The sequence below is a fragment of the Pelodiscus sinensis genome, chromosome 5 (assembly GCF_049634645.1).
Source record: "Pelodiscus sinensis isolate JC-2024 chromosome 5, ASM4963464v1, whole genome shotgun sequence".
Lineage (NCBI taxonomy): Eukaryota > Metazoa > Chordata > Testudines > Trionychidae > Pelodiscus > Pelodiscus sinensis.
Genome location: NC_134715.1, coordinates 61,841,961 through 61,863,231, shown reverse-complemented (window position 1 = coordinate 61,863,231; position 21,271 = coordinate 61,841,961). Strand labels below are relative to the sequence as shown.

The 21,271-nt window shown below is 39.9% G+C and overlaps 1 long non-coding RNA gene across 2 annotated transcripts in view; it reads left to right on the top strand.

The window, feature by feature from the left end:
• The window catches only part of LOC142829440 (uncharacterized), a 72,082-nt gene that overhangs the window by 489 nt on the left and 50,322 nt on the right, over positions 1–21,271 (top strand). The window contains exon 2 of one of the 2 annotated variants that reach the window (XR_012903853.1): positions 9,377–9,500. The exons of the other annotated variant lie outside the window; for it this stretch is intronic. This is a non-coding gene — a long non-coding RNA (uncharacterized LOC142829440). The remainder of the gene's footprint in view (positions 1–9,376; positions 9,501–21,271) is intronic. 2 annotated transcript variants of the gene reach the window in all.

The window sequence follows — 21,271 nt, the reverse complement described above, 5'->3', positions numbered from 1 at the left end:
AGCTAATAAGCTGTGTTTGCTCTTTCACTAATAACTCTAGATAAAAAGCTGGTTCATATTCAAATTCAGGTATGGCTAATGAGCAGAAACAGCATAACTCCAGATTCTAGCTGCCCTGGACAGGCTTTCTGGAGAGGGATAGGAAATAAGTAGCCTGATATAGCAGAGTGCTGAAGCTAGTATCTGTGGAGTGATTTAGCTCTATTTCCGTGCAAGAAGTAGCCTTCATCTCAACTTAGTCTCCCCCCCGCAAAGGCTACTCTGACAGGAAAAATATCTGTTAACCTTTGAAAGGGCTTCAGTTAAAAGAAACAAGTTAGTCCACTGTGTATTTCTATTAAGTGGCTTTCCGTGCTCAGAGAGGCATGCTGCTGGAGAGTGAAGATCTCAATTTATCTCCAGAACTGGCAAAGCACAGAGACTGGCAGTGCACTTTTCTTCCATGCTGGCCTCCTCAATCTCCCCAAAAAGACATCTGTCTTGGAACCGTCTGTGTTTGTCTCACTGAAGCTTTACTACAGTGTCCAAGGGTGGCATATTTGTATAATTTTTGGTGGTGCCCCATTAGCCATACCCTCTAACCCCCGTTAACCACGCCCTGATCCCCATTAGCTACACCCCCTGACCCTCGTTAACCACGCCTCGGGAGGTAACACACTCGGGGCAAGATGGACACATGACCAGAAGTAAAAGGTGCCATGTCACCCCTCTCGAAGGACTTTTCCCACCATCCTCCTACCAACAGGGATTAGTTTAGCCCCCATCAAACCTCCCTCATGCAACTATCCTGCAATTTCATTAACCCAAAGTTTGTGACATTAACTTGGGGGCAGAGAGGCTGGGGGAAGTGTTACCTCTAAGGCTATGTCTACACTTGCAGCTCCTTGTGCAAGTACAGCCATTCTTGAGCAAGAACCCACAGAGTATCCCGCCTGCTCTTGTGCAAGGAAATTTACAGTACAGCATGGTAAGAGAGGGTATCTTGGGCAAGAGCTATGCTCTTTTCTAACAGGTGTAAGCTCTCTTCCACAAGAGGGCAGTGTGGATGCTCGGCAGGGATTTCTTGCGCAAGAAACCGCTATGGCTAAAGTGGCCATCGGAGCTTTCTTGCGCAGGAGACCGTCCACACTGCCATGGATGCTTTTGCGCAAAAGCACAGCTTGCACATGGCAGTGTGTACATATTCCTGAGCAAGACTTCTTGCACAAGATGTTCTTGAGCAAGAAGCTGCCAGTGTAGACATAGCCTAAGAGTTTCCTCCCCTGAGCAGAATGAATTTTGTGTTGTGCACCTGTACTGAGTTCATGTGACTTGTTTGGATGTGCCACTGTGGCACCCAAGTTATTAATAAATATTTTATAAACCTTTACCTTTTCTCTCTGCTACCATGTCTCCTCCCCTTGTTCCATCAACTCCCCTGGTGCCTGCTGCCCCCCCAACTCCTCACCCTCGTCTGCTGTCCTGACTCCTGCCCTTATCACTGCCCTCAGCCCTCCTGTGACCTGCCCCCTCCACCAGCCCTTCTCTGCCCCCTGTGCCCACTCCTTCAGTAGCCCCACTCTGATCACGTGAGCTATCCCTCCTCATCTCCTCTTCTAACACCTCCCTTTGCATACCTGCCCTGCCTCTCTCCTTTGATGCTGGTTCCTCCCCTGCAGGTGTCTGCCCTTCTGCTTCACCCTCAGAATCCCTTGGCACCTGCACATTCCCTTACCCCTACACCTTCCTGGTGCCTCCCCCTTCCCTTACTGCCCCTGCCCCCTTTGCCCTCTCTTTCCCTGATGCCCACCCCCTCACCACTCTCTGCCCCCATTCCCCTCATGTCTCTCTGTGCCCTCACACATGACTTGCTCCATCCCCACCTTTCTCATGCCCACCCCTTCTTTCAAGCCTTCTCCCAGCACCTCCCCCTGTCCTTTCTAGTCCCCAATGCCCTTACTCTCTCCTCTCCCAGCATCACCCTGTCCTCCATCCCACTGACACCTCCCCTCCTGCCCTTTTCCTCATTGTCTGAACTTGGCCCCCTGGTATTTGTGTCTCCTCCACCCCGTCCCTTGGTGCCTTCCCCTTTCTTCCCCCCACCCCCTCCATATAAGTCCCTTCCTCTCCCACCACTTCCCCCTAGTTTTCCCCCTTCCCTTCCTTTTCACCTTCCACTTTGTGGGGCTGGAGTCTGCGCTCGGGCCCCAGAAGTCCCAGGACTCCGAACCTGGAGCTAGGTCATGCGGCGCAATGCTGCGCCAAGTAGTTTTAAAGTCCTGGGCCGTGACATCACATCACATCCTGGCATCTCCCCACTGACCTGTAAATGCTGCGCATGGCAGCAGCAACCAGCAGCACATGCCGGCAAGGGGGAGCCAGACTAAAAGCTCTGCATGGCAGGGACAGGAATGGGGGAGGGGGAGGAAGTGCGGGGGAGGCCGGCAGGTGGGGGCTAGGGACTGCTCCAGGCAGGGGTGGGGGAGAGACCCAACTCCAAATATTGATGGAGCAGGGACATCATGAGCCCATATAACTCACTGACCATGTCATTGCCTATCGCACAATATCCTAAACCCTGAGTCTATAATTTAAGTAAATAGTCCATAAAAATCAGTGGAGTAATTACTATGACGAAACAATAAGTAGGGTTATCTTTATGGGGATAAAATGGACACATATAATTCCTTGCTGGTTATTTGTTAATATTATTGTACAAATTATATCTATTTAGAAGGAGGAAAAAAGATTTATTTTTCTATAGAGGCTTTCAAGGTGTTTACATTTACTGTAAACGCTTCAAGGTAGTCGGGTGAGCACATCTGATACCAATATTTTACAATATATTTCATAAAGTATATTTTTTTTCTGTCATTCAGCATGAAGACAGGTTCAATCTGTCCTGATTTAAGGACTATTATGAGAACAGTTTAGATTTTTTTACTCTTCTAGTCATCTGAAAACTCTATAATGACTTACTACTCCTCCCCTGCCTCTCCAAATAAATAAATAAATAAAAATAAAAATCTCACCCCAGGTTGTACAAAACCACATCTCTCCCAGGCATTCTATATACACTACAAAACAAAGTATGCTTTAGAATGGTTATAATCTGTCTAAAATGTAGTAATTAAGCACAGTAAGTTTCATAGCATTAGTAGTTCCCAACCTGTTGTATAGTTTTTCATGCACTTTTGGCAGCAGGCTCCTGTCAAGCTACATCAACACAATGACATGGGAAAGCTTATATAATGATATGTTATTAACCAAGTCAAATGAACTATTCATAGAATTGTTATAGAGCAGCTCCATACCTGCTAGGTGTCTCACAGTACTGACAACATTTCCCTCAGCAATATGACAAAGTTCCTTCTTCAGGGAAATGGCTTAAAGGACTGAGCTATGCCTGCTCTCACTCTCCTTTGCTTTGCAGCATTTGCAGTGACCCCAATAGCCATATAGCCACTTGTGTGCTACAATTGGTGGTATTGGAAGAGTTAGAAAGAAAGAAAGAAATTTGGGAAGATCCCAAGTCTGTTTGCCAGACAGCAGAGAGAGCCTAAGGTTGTAGGATAAGCCAGAAGGGTGCTTATCTGCCTCCATGTGAGCCAAGAAAGTAAGTGTCAAGTACAGGATGTTTCCCATCCTGCCTCTCATAAGCCTGTGGCTAAGGAGTACAGTTCTAAAGAAGAGGGAAGGAGCCACTAGAAACCTCACAAAGTCATTCACAGACCCCTGAAGATAAGTGAGTAGGAGGCTGGTATGCAGAGGTTTAATATGCAAGGAAACAGATTATTTCTCCCCCGCTCCCAACTAAAACTCTTCTATCCTTCCTATAGCACTCTGAAGCCTGCTATCTTTGCATAACTACAGGGCTGGAGACATTTCACAGTTTCTGGCACAAAACAGTTTTGCCATCTAGAGAAATTAAACTCTTAGCCAAGCAATATAAACTTTATAAAACAGCTTGATAAGCACAGCCTGGAAAGGTTTTCATTCTACTCACTGCCAGTGAGACCTCCAAAAATAGTTGATAAGCATTGTAAAGCCTGCAATATTGGTTCTGAATAGCTCATTCTCCCCCTGCCCCATTCACCTCCTGTAGATTCAGTCTTGCTAGGAATCTTCAAATTGTTTCTGTGCCTATCTTCAGTCTTCCCTTATAGTCTACCAGTTTGTAGAAGGGATGAAATGCCCTTCCCATTACAAATAGTTCATTGGCCAGTGTGTGGTACTAACTACTTTGAATAATATCTCGCTGCAAGCAGAGCTCCTTACTTGCAAAGTGAGCCATTACCTTTAGTCACATTGAGCACCCCACAGTCTGGTCCTGGTTTCTCTGCTACTTTTCTAAACTTAGTTTTTTAATATTTTCAAACACTGTCTTACGTCTCTTCTCATCTATAACTTCCTAAATCCCTTTCAGAGCTCATACATAGTCTGAGGTCTAGGCATATCTTTTTTGTGTGTCACAATTCAGGGTAACACCACTTGTATTCCCATTTTAATGCCCAATCTCAGGCTTCCAGTTCCTCAGCTGTTGCCCGTAGTAGGTAGAGACCCAAATTTCTCTTCCTTCTGAATGGGGTATTTCTAGGTTGCATAGTTCCCTGTGTACACTGTTGTTTCCAGTACACATAAAACATCTGCTTGGAATCTCTGAGGAGAAAGATAAGTGTTTATCATTAGTTACGTGTAGAAAACAAGGCTTGCCTAGAAATACCACCTCACTCTTATGGTAACAGAATTATAGAAAACCTATTTAAAAGGATGTAAACACATGATAATAACATGCCATAGTTAACACCAACCCTAATGTGGATTCTGCTAAGAACAATCCAATCATCTTCCTCTTCCCCTCTCCCTCCTCCCCACACCTGTAGTTTTTATGGTTTCAAGTTTACCACACTTCAGCTCAGAGCAAGCAGTGCACCCCTTCACATGGTTCCTCAGTAGGTCCCTTCCCGAATGATTGGATCCCTCCATGTATGTTTGCTGGATTAGGAAGAAGCCCCAGCCAGTTCAAAATCAGGCTATTTATCCAACAGCCCTTTCTCTGTCTGATCCTCAGAGAATCCAGTTTGATCTGCAGGTTGAACCTCTCTGGTTCAGCATCCTTGGGACCTAACTGGACCTGGATGAGAGGTTTTACTGGACCAGGCAGGTGTGGTTGTTTCTGGTAACCCCAGCTACTGGCCCTTCCTGCCCTGTCCTGGCCACTGGCTGGAGCTTGCTGCTGGCCCTGCCGGCCTGCAGAGCTCCCAGCCATCAGCTTTCCACCAGCACTCTCTGGTCCTGGAACATCCATGGTCCTGGCAGTCCACAGATGTTGCTATACCAGAGAGTCCCAGTTTAGAGAGGTTCAACCTGTAGTATATTCACACATTTCAGGGTCGGAGTGGTGGCTTCAAAGGGTGTAAAACCAGAGCAATTATATCAATACATATACACCTTTCTCTTACAGGTACCCAGGTAATCTGAAAATTTCACACTGTCCTAGGATCTTCTGAAACAATCTGCATGAATCTTGTCTTCCAGCTAAAGAAATTCCATAGATACTCTCAATAATACATAAAGATTTTCATTATTAATGTAACAACCCCCCATAATCTTAAACCTTATTGAATTAGTTTTTAACTTTAACAACAAGCTGAATGAACATTATTGATTTGTCTGTCACAATGTTCAGTGCTTCTGCTAGAGCCACATATTAAAAGACTCGTTTGTACCTCCCTAATAGTGTTTTCTGTTTATAAAAAAATGTATTTAACTCTATTGCTACAGAAACCAAGACAATTGCAATGGAATCCTTGTTAACAGTTCTGTGTCTCAGCTCTGATTCTGCCATCTTTATTCTTAGCATTTCTGAAAGCTCCAAGCTCAAGAATCAGAAATTCTTTGTGTTTCTGGAATTCCTGGAAGTTTAGCCATAGGTAGTTGTAAATAGGAATTAGGTTAAAATAGACGGCTGGGAATTCTTTGACAATAGTGCTCTTTTGTAGTCTCTATAGGTAAAAAGAAAACTTTGCAAAAAAGGGTCTGCTTTAAATAGTTTCCAGACTAAAAAGAGTTGAAACACTTTGCTTTTTTGCACAAATCCTATCTTCTGGTTCAAAAGACATTTTTTGAACTGTCAGTCTGAAAAGCTATCGTAAAGGTTAGAATCCAAACAAAACCTCTTAATTGACCCCCTACCTCCGTTGGCTTTTTTATGGGTATGTGAAATTCCCTCCTGAGAAGGAGAGATTTAGCATGTTGCTAAATATGTTAATTTGTAAGTGGTAGGAAGAAGCAAGTTGAAGTATTGACACGTAAATCCTACACAGCAGGTTAAGGCAGGAACACTAATTTTCCATGTAAAGGCATTGAATAAAACCATAGCCACTATTAACACTATTGACTCTTCATTATGGTCGATAAAAAGCCTCTTCTTTTAGGATTTAAGAACTGATTTCTGAGGAAGCAGACTAGTTTGTTCCCCCCACCATCGCCCGAAACCTGTAAAATGGACCATGTTTAAGTATCCGTTTCTTAGAACTGGCACTGTACTGAAATACTTGTAAATCAAATTGGTTCGCCAAGTAACTAATAAGTATGTAACCAAACCAGATTGTAGGATAAACTTGAGTAACTTGCAGAATCGCTTGCTTCGTGATTAGGCATGCAGTAGCTGAATTGTGTTACTGTGCCACCCAGCTATAGAACACAACAGCTGCTCAAGTCTCATCATATTAGATGATTTACCTCATCAGCCACAGGGAGAAATGATTACTTGGTGGCACACATTGTTTCTGTTTTCAAAAAAATCTGGTCATTTTTTCCAATAGGGCATTAATGCTAGAAAGGAGGGCCAAAAAGGCTATGTCTACACTGCAGTGCTATTTTGGGATATTTGCAATGTCCCAAAATAGCTATTCCATGTGTTTTGAGCATGTCCCTTATTTTGAAATATAAAGAGCTCACTATTCCAATGTCCCTGTAAACCTCATTCCATGAGGAATAAAGGACATTTCGGAATAGTGATTTATTTCAAAATAAGTGCTGTGTAGACAGCACCAAATTTCAAAATAAGCTATTTCAAAATGACCTCAAAATAAGCTACACAATTTGCTACGCGTGCAGTGCAGATGCACCACAGAGAGAATATCACCAGATAGGTAGAAACTCAAATTTTAAATTGTTTTCTAAGTGGTGACAAGTATCCACTTTTTATATTTGGTCTGAGAGTTAGGCAGTTATATTACAATCTAACTGCTCCCAGCTTTAATTTCTTCTTTCTTAAAATTGCAAACATTTTTTTAAGTCAGCTACACCTTGTCCAAATTATAGGATCAAAGCTAGAAGGACAAAATTCTAATCAATGACTTCTTCTCTTACCTATAAAATCAGTTTGGAAGGATTAGATATTTATCAGTAAATGTCAGTTTCACTGTGCATGCTCAAACTGACAAAAATGCCTATCTGTAGATTTTGAGTATGGCTGAAAGTAAGAAAAATACTGCTTGAGAACTTACTAGAGTTTGACATAAGGATATTTACTTTGCATATTATGACATGTGATGACAATTTTTCAAGTTAAAAGCTTTAACTTTTGAATCTCAGTGTCTACTGTTACTATGATTCCTCCATAATTTTGCATAACTGAAAATTTAAATAAATAAAAACTGAAGTATCAAAATGAAAATAATCATGAATTGACTCCTGCCAAGTCTGCCTAGAAGACTGGTATTTTAGTCCTCCATAGCACAAATAACAATTTTAAGTAGCCTTCTTTGGAAGAAAAGGTCGAGGTTAAAACTCTGTTAGATACATAAACCTACACATGGATTTATTGACCTCAAGTTCTACATAAAGAGATGTGGGTGCCCAATATTATTGAAAAGGAGGCCACATACTGAGGTGCTTAGCTTCAGTAGCTACATATGACAATTTTGGCCTAAACCTTATGGAGGCAAATCTGTGTCTTGATGAACAGAGAAGTGATTCCAATACTGGACCCAACAGGAAACTCTAAATAATAATACTGTAATACTCTACATTTAGAGAAAGGAATTGGGGAGATGATCTGGTTCCTTACTTTTGACAGAGAAATTGGTAATTTCTTTTTTAGATTCTCACGCACATTAGCAAAACTGCAGGGATTATTGTCAAATTCATGTAGATTAATTGTATATTGTATTTTAGTTAATGAAAACATATCCCTTTCTTTTAGCTTTTGACTAGCTCATTTATCAAAGTCTACGTATGTGTTTAAGGCCAATAACAGACTACTAGACTAAGAAATTGTTTTGTTACAAAGAGTAGACTGTAAATAGTATAAATGTGCACAGTGTGAATTAAAAGTTTCCCTGGGGTGTTATATATAAGCTTTAAGAGAGGTCCAATAGTGTGATGCTGAAAGGTGAAATTAAATGAACACATGGAAAAATCTATTTTACTTATCCCTCCTCATTCACTGCTCACTTTACTTAGGGAATTTTCCCTATTTTGTGGAACAAATATTTGTGTTCTGAGTTTTGAAAACTCTCTTTAGAATTCAAAGAGCATTAACTAATACCTATGGGAAAGTTAGAGGTATAAAATTAGTGTTGTCAAAGATACTTAGGGCATGTCCATACTGGAGCGTTATTTCAAAATTTTGAAATAACCAGCAGATCGTCCATACTACCAAGCCAGTTTATTTTGAAATAAGCTCGCTATTTCAAAATAACTCCTTTTTCTTTGGGCTGCCCCTACACTGCAGAGCTATTTTGGGATACTGGAAATATCCTGAAATAGCTATTCCATGGACAATCCCACTATTTCGAAATATAATGGGCTCACTATTCCGATGTCCTTGTAAACCTCATCTCCCTTACTCCATGTGACGTTTTGGATTAGTGCTCTATTTCGAAATCTGGCGCTATGTAGACAGTGCCAAATTATGAAATAAGTTATTCTGAAATTAACTTGAAATAAGCTATGCAATTTGCATAGCTTGCAGTGCATAGCTTATTTCGCGCTCTGGATGCAGTGTAGATGCACCCTTGGGGAATAAGCTTATTTTGAAATAGTTATTTTGAGAGTTATGATTCCAAAATAATCTCATACTATAGACATAGTCTTAGTGAGTTGGATATGAAATAAATATTACTGGCATATAGTTCAAATCTTGGAACTTATTTAGTAATTTTATTATGCACATGAAAACAAAACTTTAGGGCTTAAACAAAATTTTCATTGAAGGCTGAGACATTTGTTTATTTTTCAACTATTACTTAAATCTCTTTTGTGCAATTAATATCAGATACTAAGAAGGTTGTAACAGCTTCTTTTTGAATAATTGGCTCTTGAATAGAGAATTTAAATGCTTTGTTTTTCTCTTGCATGGACTTTTTTTTTTTTTTTTTGTCTAAAGGCACAAGCTTGTCGGCTGCAAATATGTACAGAATGAAATGTGAAGCATCTAGCCTACATTTTAATCGTTATCCATAACATCTGCAAATTGGCCCAGGAAAAATATCATGAGGCAATACAAACAGGTATCAATAGTTTGCCATTCCAGAGTTATTAATGAACATAAATAATTTTTTTTCTCTTTAAATTATAGTTATTTACAAATGAACTTTTTAGATATGAGAAAATTCTCATTCATACTCCAGGCCATTAAAGTAAAGGATGGTGGTGATTGTAGTGGAGGCCTCCTCATGTTCCCCTATTAAATCTTAGTTGTATTCTAGATTGGTTCTTGTATTGCGCTCATCACCATAAAACTGAGCATTTTCCAGTAGCGCATTAAGCAGGGTGGCTAATCTGTTATGAGGTGGTCGTTCTCTTATCCTCCCTTCAGAAAGCAGAAATGTGTGCACTGGAGCATCTTGGTTTTTAACTTCTGTTGCATTGTATTTGTTAGAAATTCCAAAATCAAATAAGGGCCTCATGCTTAGAGAAGGTCCTTAATTCATTCCACAGTTTCAGAATGGCCCCCAAACTACGGAATCTCTCGACTATGTACCTTATAAAGTCAGGAAATGCTGAAAACTTGTAACTGGCAATATTTAGATATTAAACTGATAAGAACAACTGAAAGGATCAGAGACACAGGTGTAGGGTTAGCAGAAAGGCATCCACACCAAAGACTTGGGGAATGTGAGGAAGCTGTTATGGTCATAAGGAGCGAAGTGAAGATTTTGAAAGATGGCAGTGATAGGCTAGTGTGGACACTTTGGTTTGGTCACAAAAGAGGTAGCAAGTAGGGCAATATCAATGGTGTGATTGCACTTCTCTTTGGAATTTGGGGTGTCATCAAATGTTGCACTCTTATCATGTCGTCATTGCTTCTGCCACGGAGACAAAATCTTTTAGGTAGAGAATTCTAATATGTAGGGTACAGAGGTCTTAAGTTCTTCACTATAGAGTAACTAACTAGAATTATAATTTTGGAGTGAGGGAGGTAATATTTATTCCATATTATATTATCTTTCCTATCGAATATCGAAATTTCTCTTTGTGCTGTCAAGGAATACTCTGAAACAAGGGATGGAAAAAGGTGAGGCTCTACGGCTACTCAACATTGCACACTCCTTAGAGTGAAGAGCCACTTGAATGCCTATGGTGTATAGCCTACAAAGCTCTCTTTGCACTCAAGCATTGCCTTCCCCATCTATGCTATTTCTAGTAGAGTAGTGTCCTGCTGCTGGGAGCTGCAGCAACTCTTCCCTAATGTTCAGAGCCATGCACCATAGTTTGGATGCAGCATGTAGCAACACATACTCTCCACCCACAGTGGTGTGCCATGTAGATGTAGCCTATATCCTGTAAAAGTCATTCTAGAAGTGTAAAAGACAATACCCAGCTGGATTGTTGTCATGAACAGTGTCTTAAGTGTTTAAAAGAATGTTTAAATAGAATCAGAACAGTAGGTTTAAAAGGAACCACACGGATCATCTAGTCTAATCCTCTGCAGGATTTCTTGTGACTAAATAATTTAAGATGGCTACCTATTCAGCCTCTTTTTGAAAATTTCCAGTGAAGAATCTAGCCCCAACCTCTCAAAGCAGTCTGTTTCATTGTCAGACTGTTCTTACAGTTAGAAGCTTTTTTCTGAGATTGAATATGAATTTGCTATGCTGTAGTCCCGTTGCCTTTGGTCCTGCCCTCTCTGACAAAAAACTTTTCTCCATCTTTATGCCAACCTTTCAAGTATCTGAACACTCTCATATCCCTCTTTTATCTCCACTTTTCCAAACTAACCCTATCCAATTCCTTCAGTCTTTGCTCATATGGTGTGCATTCTAGCCTTTTGATCATCTTAGTTGCTTGCCTCTTGATCCTTTCCAGTTTCACCACATACTTGCTATATTTGGTGACCAAAATTGCACAGAATACTTCAGATAAGACTTAATTAGTACTGAGTAGAGTGGTGTTACCATTTCATGTGACTTGCATACTGTGCCTGTGTTAATGAAACTTAAAATTGCATTAGCTATTTTTACAACACGTAGCATTTATTGTAGATTACACAGTCAAGAGAATTGAGGAAAATCATTAATGATCTTCAGCAACAATGTACCAGTGTGTGAATTCAAATTTTAACATTAGTTGATTTGTATCCTATTGCTAATAAGATTTGGCCACCAATTTTTTTGAACTTTGGCAAAGGAGCTAGAGTAAAGAAATATTTTGAAGTACAGAGTCAAGTGAGCTATTTAAATTGCTTTTGGAATAGAGACTTGACAAATATTACACTACCTTTTTTTTAATTTATGGACAAGTGTCCAGAGTGACAATATTAAAATGCATTATAATAGCTTCAGTTTAAGGGCAGAGATGTTTACATGGAGATTGTGTGTGTGGCACTCCTCAGAAAATCACTCAGCAATATTCATAGGATAAGTAATAACATTAATGACCAATTAGATTTAATTTGTTCAAGGTAATGTGAAAAATAGTTCTTAATGTTTTAGTAATTTTTCTAGTTGACTACTATGCATCTCTGTGGCTGAAAATCAGCACGTATGGGATGATAAAATGTTGACTCTGGACAAAGAGTCTATCATTCTTATCCTAGGTAATAAGATTAATATTATTTCATTTAGATTATTCATTAAAAAATGGCTGACAAAAGAAAGATTAAAAAGACCGGGACTTTTCAATTTAAAAGAGAGGAGATTAAGGGGGGATATGATAGAGGTCTGTAAAATCATGACAGGTAAGGAGAAAGTGAATTAGTAAAAGTTATTTACTTGTTCCCATAACATAAGAACTAGGGATCACCAAATAAAATGAATAGGTAGCAGGTTTAAAACAAACAAAAGGACATTTTTCATCACACAGTGCAAAGTCAACTTGTGGAACTCCTTGCTAGAGGATGTTGTGAAGACTTGAACAGGGTCAAAAAATAGCTAAATATATTCATGGAGCAAAATGCAGGACAATGTAGCACTTTAAAGACTAACAAGATGGTTTATTAGATGATGAGCTTTCGTGGGCCAGACCCACTTCCTCAGATCAAATAGTGGAAGAAAGTAGTCACAACCATATATACCAAAGGATACAATTAAAAAAAATGAACAAATATGAAAAGGACAAATCACATTGCAGAACAGAAGGGGGATGCGGGGGGGTGGGAAGGGGGAGGAAGGAAGGTAAGTGTCTGTGAATTGCTGATATTAAAGGTAGGGAGAGTGGGATGTTTGTGAGTTAATGGTATTACAGGTGATAATTGGGGAAACTGTCTTGGTAATGGGTGAGAAAGTTCAAAGACTTGTTAAGTCCTTGTTGGCAAGTGTCGAATTTTAACATGAATGACAGTTCAGAGGATTCCCTTTCAAGTGCAGATGTAAAAGGTCTTTGTAGCAGAATGCAGGTGGCTAAGTCATTTAGAGAGTGTCCTTTTTGATTAAAGTGGCAAGAAACTGTTTTCTCTTTGTGATCTTGTCTGATATCTGTTTTGTGGGCATTAATCCTTTGGCGAAGTGTCTGAGATGTTTGTCCAATGTACATAGCAGACGGACACTTTCAGCAAGCTCATCATCTAATAAACCATCTTGTTAGTCTTTAAAGTGCTACATTGTCCTGCATTTTGCTTCAACTACCCCAGACTAACACGGCTACATTTCTATCTATATTCATGGAGGTTAGGTCCATCAATACTTATTAGCCAGGATGGGTAGGAATGGTTTCCCTAGCCCCTGTTTGTAAGGGGCTGGAAATGGGTGATGGTAGAGGGACCACCTGATGATTACCTGTTCTGTTCACTTCCTGTGGGGCATCTTGCATTGGCCACTGTCAGAAGACAAGATACTGGGCTAGACGGACCTTTGGTCTGACCCAATCTGGCTGTTCTTATTTTCTTATGCCAGTTTTGCTGAAACCTTATTTTCTAATGGAAAGGAACATCCTAACTGAACTACTTCCTTACTAGCCCCATAAATGATGCAGACTGACAGGGAACATGACAAAATTCCATCATAATGGAGCTACCTAACGTGATAGACTATTAACCATTAATAAGGAGTTAGCAAAAATGGAGGCTCAATTGCCACATAAACTGATGACTGCCAAATAGTGCTACTAATCAGTTACCTCACTCAGTGCTTTTAGTTATTTGTAATGTGGTGTTCAAAATCCCTGAGCAGAGACCAAGACAATCTGGCACTAAGGCTGTGTCTAGACTACAGGGTTTTGTCGACAAAAGTGAACTTTTGTCGACAAAACTACACCTGCATCTACACTACCGTTGAGTTCTGTCGACATAACGTCGACAGAACTTGGCAGTTTTGTCGACGGTGATAAACTTCATTCTATGAGGAATATTGCCTTTTGTTGACTGGGTTCTTTCAACAGAAGGTGTTATTACATCTACACTCTCATGTCGACAAAGCAGCTTGCTTTGTCGACAGAACTGGATATAATCTAGATACTCTTTGTCAACAGAGGCTTTGTCGACAGTATCTGTTGACAAAGCCTCTGTTGACAAAAGCCTGTAGTTTAGACGTACCCTAAGTGCTGAACAAAACCAGTCAATGGTCCCAAGTGTGAACAGTAAAGAGCATACCATAACATGTTGTCTTGACCTGATGTAGGTCATTCTGCCCTGTGACAAGTGGAGGGTTCTTATTTTGGACACCTAAATTACCTCTCAGCTTGTCAGTTACATTGATTAGGTTAACTTTATTAAAGTCAATGAAGTACATTTGCTTTATACTGGCTCAGGATCTGGAGCAACAGGACCAGATATAGCAATAGCTCATAATTACGTGGTGGTCTTTTCATAGCTTTCCCCCTGTCCCCAGTCAATCTCAATTATCCCCTACTCTTTCCCCAAAACCAAACATTTACCTTGATGTATCAAACATCAAGTGTTACCATGATTCTTCAGTATTTCAGTCAAACATTCAGATACTTTCTTTCTAAGAGGACCTCTGATACTGTTTTCATACGGGAGGGGGAATGGCAGAAACATGATTAAATTCAAGTATATATTTAGACATCAAGCTATCATCTCTGCCAGCATCCAATTTAAATGGAAAAAGGTCCCATAAGGTACATCATAAATTCACAGTAATTCTGGATAAATTTTTCATTATCTCATGTCATGCTGTAACATTACAAATTTAAAAGCAATCAGCTGCAAATGCACATGGGGCTATCCCAATTATTCCTTAAAAAAGTGTCATTCAAGTTTGAGTAGCACCAAGAAAATGGCTTGGCTGTAGTTGAAATGCAAATCAGGTCCTTCAAAGTATGTCCTTCCAAAACATAATTTCAAGTGTGATTTTTTTTTTTTAGATTGACACAAACATTTATGGGAGTACTGTACTACATGTATTTTTAAGACATATGGGGGTTTGATCCTCTTCCCTAACATCAGTGGGAAAATCTCCAATTGGCTTCCCATTGGATTAGACCCTGAATACACAAAATGTTATAATATTTGGGACCAAACCACTGCCCACTTTCTTGATACAATCCCACCTCCATTAAAGTCAATAGTAATCCTCCCACTGAGTTGGGGTGTGTGTGTGGGGGGGCAGTTCTTCTTTCAGTCTTTACTCCAGAAAACTTGTCAAGTGATTTATCAAGATTGGGTGATGAAGACTTGCTGTGTAGGATCTATTTGGCTGTAATGTGTACTAGTGCTTTTTTCCTACAACTTTATTTACTTCAGCTCTTTGTGGGAGCTGCGCATCTGTGCCTAGGGACAGAATGTAGTCCTGATTTACCATTAAAGACTCTTACTGAAGTCAACGAAGTTACCTTTACATGCTGAACACGAGTGCCTCTGAGCCCTGATTCCTGTCTTGTATAAAGCTATACCAAAAACAATGTTGGTGCTATACCAAAAAATCACTAAAATGAAAATAAGTTATTAATTAACAATAAGCTTCCTTGGGTTTATTTTACTATAGTAGAAATCTCTTATTTTGTGGGTGCTTGGATATCATATGGGAAATAAAATCATGAAATACAGGCAGTCCCCGGGTTACATGGATCCGACTTACATCGGATCCCTACTTACAAACGGGGTGAGGCAACCCCGCACTAGCTGCTTCTCCCCAGCAGACCAGGGAGACGCGAAGCTAGTGCCCCCCCAGCAGAGCAGGGAGACGCGAAGCGGCTTTTCTCAGCAGACACCTCAGCTTGAGAATAAAGGACTGAGGGAAGTGAGGTGTGGGAGAATAAAACTGAGCTCTGGAGAAATGTTTGGCTAGAGTTTCCCCTACAATATGTACCAGTTCCGACTTACAAACAAATTCAACTTAAGAACAAACCTACAGTCCCTATCTTGTATGTAACCCGGGGACTGCCTGTAATAGTAAAAACAAGTATAAATAAATCTTATTCTCTCTGCCTCCTCAATAATCTGTGGACATGTTTTTAATTAATACAATCCTCAAACGGATGTCTTAGCTCAAATGTTGAATGAAGCTGATCTTTTAAAAATATAATGCAGGGATAAGCATGTAAAGGTAAGTTTAAAGACTTACATGTATATCCCCCTGACTCCTTTGCAGGCTCAGTGCAGGGCTATGTAAGAGAATCCTGCAAACAGCTGCTAGAATGGGGTGAAACTGCAGATTGGCATGATTTAGGGTCTTACTGGTTAATCCCAGGGTTTTTTTTTCCACTCATGTCTTTTCCTTCTCCCTACATTCACCGAGTTGATGAGGGAGTGGTGTAAGAGCTTCTGTCTGTTCCAGGTCACCAAAGGATAAGCCTTATCCTAAACTGATCCGACTTTAATGTTTACTTTGACAGAGGCACAAAGCAACCATACTAGGCGGGAGAGTCTGTCCCTAATTGTTTACACATCAGTACAGCTGCTTTCATGATAATTCTGTATTAATTCCTCTTCACATGGCAGATATTTTCACACATAATTAGAAAATGAGGATTAAGTTGTATTTTCAAGCTAATTAAATTTAAGTACTATATAGACTTTTCCACTACTGGAGGAGGGTCTCACATTATTTGAATCTAAATTCATTTAAAATTTGTATTTCCATGGTGTGCAAGAATTTTCCATGTAAAATAGCATTTGACCTCTTTGCTTTGTTAATCCTCTTATTGAATGCAGTTGTGTAAATCCATTTCTCAGGAGAAGCAAAAGTTGCATACAAAATACACAATATGCCAACATCTTTATGACCTTGAACTGCATTTCCTCACCTTTCACCCCGTAGCACCCTTACTTTACTTACACTACATTGGTGACATCTTCATCATATGGACCCACAGGAAAGAGACCCTTGACGAATTTCACAGAGATTTCAACAACTTCTACCCCACCATCAACCTTAGCCTGGATCAATCAACACAAGAGATCCACCTCCTTGACACTACAGTACAATTAAATAATGTACAAATTTTCACCACCCTATACTGAAAACCTACTGACTGCTACACTTACCTTCATGCCTCTAGCTTCCATTCCAGACACATTTCTCAATCTATTGTATTCAACCAAGCCCTGAGATGCAATAGGATTTGCTCCAATACCACAGACAGACACAAACACCTACAGGATCTATATAGAGTATTCTTAAAACTGAAATACCCACCCGGAGAAGTGAAACAGATCAACAGAGCCAAAAGAGTATCCAGATATGAACTATTTCAAGACAGGCCAAGAAGAGAAAACAACAGAATTCCACTTGTCATCACCTACAGCCCACAACTTAAAACCCTCCAATGCATTATCAACAACCCACAACCTGTCCTGACTCCTCACTCTCACTGGCCTTGCAGGTAAGGCCAATCCTCACCTACAGACAACCCCCTACTCTAACAAATTCTTTCCAGTAGCCATGCAACACACCTCCATCATAAACATCCAGGAACCCACCTCTGCAATCGGCCCCGGTGCCAACTACGCTCATACATCTATACCAGCGATTTCATCACTGGACTCAACATCATCAGCCACTACATCAAGGGCTCATTTTAACTGCACATCCACTGATGTGATCTATGCCATCAAATGCCTGTCATGCCCAACTATAATGTATATTGGCCAAACTGGACAGTCTTTTTACAGGAAAGAATTAATGGACACAAATCAGATATCCGAAAAGGCAACACACGCAAACATGTTGGAGAACACTTAACCTGCCCGGGCACTTATTAACATATCTTCTAAGTCACCATGTTGTTTCAGGCTAATTCTACAAGCCAAATACACAGGGAAGGTTGGGACTTAACTTCATTTACAAGTTAGATCCTGATCAGAATGGATTAGACAGAGATGTCAGCTGGCTTGCACACTACCTGCCACATCCTAATGACTTAACCAACCAACCAAACACTTGTGGTGCTAATTGCTCTTATGAGCCTCTTAGAACTCTTGCTTTGAATTGGGTATAACCAATGACTTCCGATCATCTGGAATTGAATATGTGACTGAAATAATAGCAGTCTCCAGCCCCAAACCTCAGGCATGTGTTTCTATTGCCAAAAAAAAGTAAAGTAAAGTTTCCCAGAAATTTCAACGACCTGGGTGTGGGTGATTTGTGGTGTGACACCAAGGAGGGAGTTTGTGTCAGAGCAATCTTGACAGTCACATTGTATAAGCCTAAGTCATACACTTCACATAACACTTCTTCCCATGCCCTTTCTTGAGACAGTTTTCCTTTGAAGTCTGCAGTGATGGGTAGATTGATATAGTAGTTCTGGAAAATGTTTTGTTACTGCTACTTCATTAATCCCACAAAGCTTTAATTTGGTCTTAACCAACCCCTCCATATTAAACTTTGATAGGAACGGTATTATTGGTTAATACTTGAATGCATTCAGGTCTAATCTAACAAGGGCAAATTATTATATTTCAGGTCCATGTGAATAAAAAGGATTGACTGTACAACTTTTTGAGACAGAAGCTAGTGTGTAGCATACAAATATGTCAAACCCTATAACCACTTTTTATACCCTCTATTTGTGCTGACAGAGGGAGCAAGTAGAGAGTGGATGACTGAAAGATTTTATTCCACTACAGGTCCACCATCTCTATACATTTCTTATAAATATGTATTGGATGTAATTGGATCACTTGACTCTTTTTTTCTTATCAAATTATCTACACAGCACACTGTAGTGGACAGGAGGAGTGTTGACCAGCACCTGGTGACTAAGGGGTTACATTCAGGTATTGGCCAAGGGGCTGGGAGAATCAGTTGAGATAGTGTTGAAATTTGAATTGGATATAGCTTCCTTGCCTGCTTTCTTTGTGTGGGAGAGAAAAACCAGGAGTTGAGACACAGAATGATTTAAATCTAGGCAAGTCTACCATGTCTCCAAGGAATTTGGGGCATGGGAGTGGATTGAACAAAGAGAAAATTGGAAGTAAGTAAAGGGAAAAGTGAATCTAGTTGCATTTAGGGTAATTTTTCTTTGTTATGGTTTGGTTTGAACTGCTCTGTGTGAATCTATGCCTCCCCTCCCTATTTACCATCTAGCATTGTGCTCAGAGATTTTTCTCTGTGTTTTAATTTGTTTTCCTTAGTTACTCTGTAGCATCTAGCAACCAAGTATGCTTTATCAAGTTTACCTTTTGTTTTGTAATACAAAAATAGCTTTTTAAGGTGATGATTTGATTCTTGTGTCCAGGAAGATCTGTCTGTGTGTATCTGCATGCCTCAGACTGAGAGAGCAGCTACCAGAGACTGCAGCTTGTTTTTCTCTTTTCTTTTTTCAAGCTCTTTTGGGGCAATAGAGCTTAGGGTACCCCTGGGGGTGGATTCAAGTGTTCACCCCTGTTTTTTTTAAGGACAAAAATCACTTGATGATGGCAGTGATTCTTCAAAATCTGTGTATTGTGATTCTAGGAGCATGTTTTTGTAACTAGTGTCTGCAAGGACAACGTTTTTTTTTTCTTTTTAAGCTTTGCAGGTCCCCATCTGCTGCACTTGGAGTGTCAGAGTAGGGAACAGCCCTGACACACACAATCACCATGCTAAGCAATGTGCATTTAAATCACCATGCTCTATCCTGTGCATTTAAAATATCAGTGCTAACTCTTTTTCTAAATAGTGAAATTAGCGATGGTATTTTGGATAAACACATTGGTAATCTTCCCTTCAAATAATGAAAACAGCCTTTCATTTGAACTCTTATGTCGCATCACTTCTCTTTAAAATCCTGTTTGACAAAGTACCTGTCAGTGGGTAGATACTTGGTGATGAATTTATTACCATTCCATACCCTATGGCGCTCCAGCTGCCTCCAGCATGTACTTTACTGTTGTTCTGGATGAAAGGCACAGAGTAAGTATACATTTAGTGAGTTTCAAATATTAATGCCCATCTTTTTCCTATTTTTATTTTCATTCTTCTGTGCAGGACCAGCTGCAAAATCTTTGAGCAGATCACATACTTGGTCAGTGAACAAACCACTCCATCAGTTGTTCAGTGCTACTTGAATTAGGTACCTCAAGATCCATGTACCTCCAGTGTGTTCTCTCTGATCTTCATAAATCAAGAGGGAAAAGGTGATCTAGGTACCACTACTTTAATGAGACACTCAGTGTAATTCTGCAAATCACCATTTGGCTACCTTTTCTTGATGTAGCTCTCTATCACCTGGTAAATGATAACATAGAAGAGAACAACAGCAGAATAGTTCCTCCTGCTTTGCATCATCACACTTCAGTAGTCTTTAGTATATTGCTACTAGGAGTCAGACATACACCAGCACCTGTATGCAAAAGCAAATATGTCTGAGTAAAGCAAATACAATTTGATTGTTTTGAAGCCTGACTCTCACTGATCCTATCTCAGTGATTTGTCCTTGACAGAACAACAAAATAATATCTGGCATGTAATTCCAAGACTTCTCCTGTAATGGTACCAGACATATTCCAAACACTGCAGTAAATTACCTTCTTTCCTCATGAACAGACATATGCCCAGTGTCATAAGATAATTGAACTTTTCTAGGTCTTGAGCCACAAAACAGTTCATCTTCTGTGGGACTACCCAGGTGGTTAAAATTAAACCTGTTGAAATGTTTTGATAGAATCCTGAAGGGTCTCGACTCTTAGTAGTCTCACTAGATCCTCCTGGGTTTTTAAACCTGCTGACTTGCATAGTTACCTGTGTGACTTCTCTTGGTTCTCTCCTTCTATTGTAAAGCAAATTGGTAATGGCCAGGTTAATTTTTTATGCCTTTGTTATCAGTAACCTTCTACAACGTTTATAAATGTTCCCCGGGGGAAATGATTGTTTTTTGTAAATGGTGTATATTAATGTTAGCATTACCAAAAATGAAAGAGATGGAGTGGAACTTGGAGACTGTAGTAGTGAACAGGAACCTTCCCACCTGCCATACTCCATGGAGAAACAAACATGATGTTACATTAAAATTCTTTAATTATTTACTGACATGGCATTACTTTTTCTTTTTTTTTAAATGTAAGTACATTTTAGTGGCAGCTATTACCAAAACAATAACTATTTTTAAAAAATAGTTGAATTAGAAATCAGTTTAAAAACGGAATGAAAAGGGGATGAAGTGGGGCCAGAGAATGGATGTCTCAGGAAATAGAATATTCTAAAATTTACTTCTCATGAAATTGAAATGGTTAGCTCCTATGCTCTATTTGGCTTCTCTTCCATATTTCAAAGTAAGAGTAAGTAGGTGAACCTGCAAAAGTGCTCTCCTGTGACTACATGCTACTGAAATACATACAAAATATGCCTTGTAAGGTGCCAGTGAAAAGCTCATGACTCACTGGCTATTAATATTGCATTAGGTAGGTGCGAGCAACTGATCCAAAGTTATGGACGTGTACTAAAATTAGAATTCTTAAACTGTT